The sequence below is a fragment of the Hyaena hyaena genome, unplaced genomic scaffold, assembly GCF_003009895.1.
Source record: "Hyaena hyaena isolate Hyena2069 unplaced genomic scaffold, ASM300989v1 scaffold_1625, whole genome shotgun sequence".
NCBI classification, from domain to species: Eukaryota; Metazoa; Chordata; class Mammalia; order Carnivora; family Hyaenidae; genus Hyaena; species Hyaena hyaena.
In genome coordinates, this window is record NW_024082251.1 from 27,387 (window position 1) to 33,733 (window position 6,347).

The 6,347-nt window shown below is 34.8% G+C and overlaps 1 pseudogene; it reads right to left on the reverse strand.

Annotated features, from left to right (window-relative positions):
* Positions 1–1,975: 1,975 nt before the first annotated feature.
* LOC120226180 lies at positions 1,976–2,071 on the reverse strand (annotated as a pseudogene).
* Positions 2,072–6,347: the final 4,276 nt, after the last annotated feature.

The following is a 6,347-nucleotide window of genomic DNA, read 5'->3' on the forward strand; positions in this document are numbered from 1 at the left end:
CAAAGTTAGCAGAAGGAAGAAAATAATAAAGATTGAGCAGAAATAAATGATATAGAATGAAAAAAATAGGAAAAAATCATGAAAACCAATCATGAGATAGTTTTTTTTTTTTTTTTAATGTTTTATTTATTTCCAGGAGAGAGAGAGACAGTGTGAGCAGGGGAGGGGCAGAGAGAGAGGGAGTCACAGACTGAAACAGGCTCCAGGCTCTGAGCCGGCAGCCAGCACAGAGCCCGACGCAGGGCTCGAACCCACGAACCGCGAGATCATGACCTAAGCGAAAGTCGGACGCTCAACCGACTAAGCCACCCAGGCGCCCCGAGATAGTTTTTTGAAAAGATAAATGAAATTAGCAAAATTGTATCTACACTCACCAAGAAAAAAGGAAAAAGTCTTAAATAAAATTATAAATGAAAGAGAAGATATTACAACACCACCACAGAAATACATAGGATTATAAGAGTATAAATACTCTTCCAATCTAATGGACTGCTTCAAAATGTAAAAGAGGGTTGTTTGGGTGGCTCAGCTGGTTGAGTGTTTGATTCTTGATTTTGGCTCAGGTCCTGATCTCATGGTTTTTGAGTTTGAGCCCCAAGCTGGTCTCTGCGCTGACCCTACCGAGCCTGCTTGGGATATTCTCTCTCTCTCTCTCTGTCCCTCCTGCACACTCTAGCAAAATAAATAAATACACTTTAAAGAAAGCAAAAAAATAAATCTAAGACAAAAAAATTTACACCAACAAATTAGGTAACCTGGAATAAATTCCTACAGATGTGCAACCTACCAAGACTGAATCAGACAGAAATAAGAGACTTGTGTGAGAAGACTGGTAACAAGAAAGGAGACTGAAGCAGTAATAATAATAAAAAAACAAAAACAAACAAAAAAAAAAACTCAGGAAAGAACTTCCACCACTCTAGACCAGATGGTTTCAGTGGGCATTCTGCCAAGCATTTCAAGAAAAACTAATGCCAATCCTTCTGAAACTCTTCCAAAAACACTGAAGAGAAAAGAATACTCCCAAACTTATTTCATGAGGTCAGTGTTACCAAAGCCAGATTTTGACACTATAAGTATCCCTGATAAATATAGATGTAAAAATTCTCAACAAAATTCTAGTACCGTGAGTTCAACTGCACATCAGTAGATCAAACAGGATGATAAAGCAGGATTTATCTCTAGGATGCAAAAATGGTTCAATATCCACATATCAATAAATGTGACTTCCACATTAATAGAATGGATAAAAAGCACATGATTCTTTCAATAGATGTAAAAAAAAAGTGAGAAAATTCAACATTCTTTTATCATAAAAACTCTCTACAAATTTGGTAGAAAAAGTACAGAACTCAACATAATATAGGGCATATATGACAAGCTCACAGTTAACATACTCACTAATGAAAAACTGAAAGCTTTTCCTCTAAGATCAGGAACAAAACAAAGGGGCCCACATATATCACTTTTTTTTTTTTTGAAGATTCAACTAGTATTCCTTTTTATTTTTCATGTTTTTAAAAATAAAGTTCTTTCTGCAACACTCTCTGTAACATTGTTTAAGTTCTACAGTATATTGACAATGGTATTAACATTTAAAAACAAACTCCTGAATACTTCTGCTTCAGAATCTTAGATCTCCTTTTATGAAAGAACAATACAAAAGATCGTTACTGCTCCCACACGCTTCTGTTTCTAAAACATCAAGGTCAGCAATGCAAAGAAAGAAAAATGACATGAAAATACTAAATCTTTTTGATAAAACTTTTGGTATCTTTACTCATATATCACTGGATGCAGAGAAAATCAACACACTTATTACTTAAGACCATACAGTATATAAACAAATTTAAATTACAATGTAAATGTAGCATATTAGTAGTAGTAAATATCACATTAGTATTAAAGCGTTATATTCACCTTCATTTTTTTCTTTTATACTTTATTGTCAAGTTGGTTTCCATATAACACCCAGAAAAATATGAAATGCTTCACGACTTTGTGTGTCATCTTCATGATAATCTTCTCTGTATCATTCCAATTTTAGTATATGTGCTACCAAAGCGAGCACATCACTTATTCAAAATAGTTCTACAAATCCTAGCCAGAGCAAGTAGGTAAAACAAAAACAAGAACAAAAAACCCAAAACACCCAAACAAACAAAAAAAAGAAAGAAAATGCATCCATATCAGAAAGAAGTAAAACTGTCCGTTTGTGGATGACATGATCTTATGATATAGAAAACTAAAAACTCCACCAAAACCAGGTTTGAACCAATCAACAAATTAAGTTAAGTTGCAGTATATAAAATAAGCATACAAAAATCACTTGCATTTCTTTTTTTTTTTTTTTACAAATAGTTTATTGTCAAATTAGTTTCCACATAACACCCAGTGCTCATCCCCACAAGTGTCCTCCTCCATGCCCATCCCCCCTCCCCCCCACATTCATCAGTCCTCAGTTTTTGTCAGCATTCAAGAGTCTCTCATGGTTTGCCTCTCTCCCTTTCCCCCACCATTTCCGCCCTTCTTCTCCCCCTTGTTCCTCCGTCAAGTTCCTCCTAATCCTCCTATACGAATCACTTGCATTTCTATACAGTGACAACAAAATACCTAAAAGAAAAAAAAAGCAAAATAATCCCATTTATGATAGCATCAGAAACAATAAATACTTAGGTATAAATTTAACTAAGGAAGCGAAAGACCTATACACTGAAAAGTATATGCCACTGATGAGAGAAACTGAAGAAGACACAAATAAATGGTAAGAAATCCCATATTGGTGAATCAGAAGAATTATTATTATTAAAATGTCCAAACCACCCAAAGCCATCTATAGAGTCAATGTAATCCCTACCTAAATTCCAGTGGCACTTTTCACAGAAATAGAAAAAAAGAATCCTAAAATGTGTATGGAACCAAAATGTTTATAGAATCACAAAGCAACACTGAGAAAGAAAAACAAACCTGGAGGAATCATACTTCTGGTTTTAAACTATGTTACAAAGCTGTAGTAATCAAAACAGTATAGTCCTGGCATTAAAAGAGACACAAAGATCAAATGGAACAGAACTGAGATCCCAGAAATCAACCTATACACATATGATCAATTAATATTTGACAGGGGAACTAGGAATAATCAATAGCCAAAGGTAGTTTTCTTTAATAAGTGGTTCTGAGAAAACATTAAAATTATGAAATTAGAACTCTACCTTATACCATTCACAAAAATTAACCCCAAACGCATCAAATACTTAAATGTAAAAGGCCTGAAACTGTAAAATTGCCAGGAAAAAAAAAAAGGAGACCATCTTCTTGGCATTGACATTGATTTCTTAGATATGACACCAGAAATACAGGCAACGAAAGCAAAAATAAACAAGAGGGACTACATCAAACTAAAAACCTCTGTACACACACACAATCAACAAATGAAAAGGCAAACTATGAATGGAAGATATATTTCAACCATGTATCAGATAAGGTGTTAGTATCCAACATATATAAAGAACTCATAGAACTCAGTACCAAAAACACAAATAATCTGATTTAAAAATATGCACAGGACCTGAACATTTTTCCAGTGACAGATAGACAGATGGCCAACAGGTCCAGAAAAGATGCTCAACATCACTATTCATTAAGGGAATACAAGCCAATGCAGAAATAGAACTGCACAAATATGGACACAATGGACTTTTAACAAAGGTGCAAATAGAATTCAGTGGAAAAATTATAGTCTTTTCAACAAATGGTGCTATAACAACTAAACAACCATATGGAAAGAAAATTAAACCTCAACCTATGCCTTACATCTTGTTCCGTAATTAACTCCAAATGGACTGTAGACCCTAATGTAAAACATAAAACTATGCACATTTAGAAAACAATAATGGGAAAAAAATTCTTAACCCTGGGTTAAACAACTAGATCATAGGTTTGACACTAGAAACAAAATCAATTAAAAAAAAAAAAAAAAGACAGGGGAGCTTGGGTGGCTCATTCAGTTAAGCATCCAACTTTGGCTTAGGTTGATCTCGCAGTTTCTGAGCTCGAGCCTCGCTTTCAGCTCTGTGCTGACAGCTCAGAGCCTGAAGCCTGTTTCGATTCTGTGTCTCCCTCTCTCTCTGCCCTCCCCCACTTATACTCTGTCTCTCTGTCTCTCTTTCAAAAATAAATAAAACATTAAAATATTTGAAAAGACAAATTAGGCTTTATTAACATTAAAACCTTTTTCTTCTCTGAAAAAGACAATGTTAAGAGGGAGAAAGAGTAAGCTAAAGACTGGGATAAAGCATTCATAAATCACATATATGTAAGGAATTGTATATAAAATATATTCAATTTTCTCAAATCTCAACAGTAGGAAAACAAACAGTATAATATAAAAAAGACAAAAGACTTGAATAGACACTGACCCAAAGAAAATATATGGATGCCAAATAAGCTCATAAGAAAGATATTCAACATCATCTGTAAACAGCAAAATGCCAGTCAGCTTCAGTGAGATATCACTATAAGCCTAAAATAATGTCTATAAAGAAATGGGAAGGATGAGAAGAAGCAGAAAGAGAGGAAAAACAAAAAGAAACTGATGATCCCAAGTACTAGCAAGAAAGCAGAGCAACTGGAAATCTCATGGGAAGAATGCTGGTAGGTTAAAAAAAAAAAAAAAAAAAGGAAGTTTGGTGGACAGGGATGTTAGCATTTGCTAGGAACAAGGTCGTTAAATAGAGTCAAGAGGAGAGAAGCTACCATATATGGGGACAGACATAAGTAGGTGAGTAGATGTAGTGGGTGTCTTAAGTTCTCTAATTGCTTTAATTTTTTTCTCAGTGAAATAAGAAGTTGAAAGTGATGCCGAAGGAAGAAGCATTACATGAAATTAACATCTAAGAGTGTGGGAGGATGAACAGATTAGGGGTATAGATTCAAGAATTATTTAGTGACTAATGTGCAAGCCCCTGAAAACCAATTCTCATCCAGGAGAAATGTGTGGTTTTAGTCTTAAAAAGAGAACCTATAAAATACAGTAGTATTAAGTGGGATCAAAACCTGTAATAATAAGTTCTAAATGAAAAGGAATTTCTGCCATCAGAAACCAGAGACATAATCATCCGAGATAAGAACATCCAGATACACTCTTATATAAAAGTTTAAAAAAAGAGAAATTATTAAAATTATTAACACCACAAAGGAACCCCAAGTGATTATTTAAATGGGAAGTGGGGGGAATATAAAGTGTGACAGAGTCTTGCAAATGAAAATACACTAAAGACAAAGCTATTATTTGGAGGCACTTATTTAAAACCCAGCCGCATTCAGAGTGAAGCTTCATCATGTCTATAATTTGGCTCTTTTAATTTCACAGGTGAGAAGAAGTCAAGAAGAGTATGCAGAGCTCATTAATATAGTTATATCTGGTACACGCATCGATAAATAATTTTAAATTACCAGAAACATCTTAGACATGGTAGGAAAAAAGTCATACATCATCACTATTTCAAGGACATTCCACTTGGAGTCCACAGAGAAAGAAAGAGAATTAACTGCCAAGCAGCACCCCGTCCACAAAAGCTACCTTCAGAAGCACACTGTTCTTACTATATCCAGAAACTACACCCAAAGCAAAAGATTTAAAGGAGAGATTTCAAAGATGTGAAATGAGGCTCATCATATGGTTAGGGGAAGATAGCCAAAGCATCTTAGGGAAGCATCCAAACTTATCATGGCTAAATTGTCCTTATAAATTATAAAATCACACAAGGAAATGTGGCTTGTCTACTTCCATAAGCATTACTACCAAATGAATAAGTGATCTATAGAGGCCAGGCCCTGAAAATCACAGTAGAGTAATTTGGAAAATGACAGCAGAACAGTTACCCTGCCCAGGTCAGTAGCCTTTTCCTATCTATAGAAAAGTCAACAAATTAAATACAAAAAAGAAAAATACCCACTTCCTCCCAAAAAGCATTTGCCTTCACTTTTAGGTAGGCAGCTAAAGGTGGGAAAATGTAACTTCTAATGTAATCACCACAGAATGCTACAGGATTTTGTCAGTCCTTTTAAAAATGAAACCATCAATGAAATCAAATAGTCTGCCAGTCAATTCATTCTCACTATTACTTTTTATAGAGTTCATAATTTATTTTGCTTCTCATGGTAATCAGTATAAGGGTTCCGCTATACTCAACTTTGTCGTCAGTGTTGACCAACTGCTTTAAGGAAGAGGTGACATTGCTGTAACCCTCGAAGCAATATAACATAAACTGCACAGTGTCTTATTTGGCAGTGTGCTATGTGACTAAAAGCCAAGCATTTAACGGCAACAAACAAGGAGGAATGTC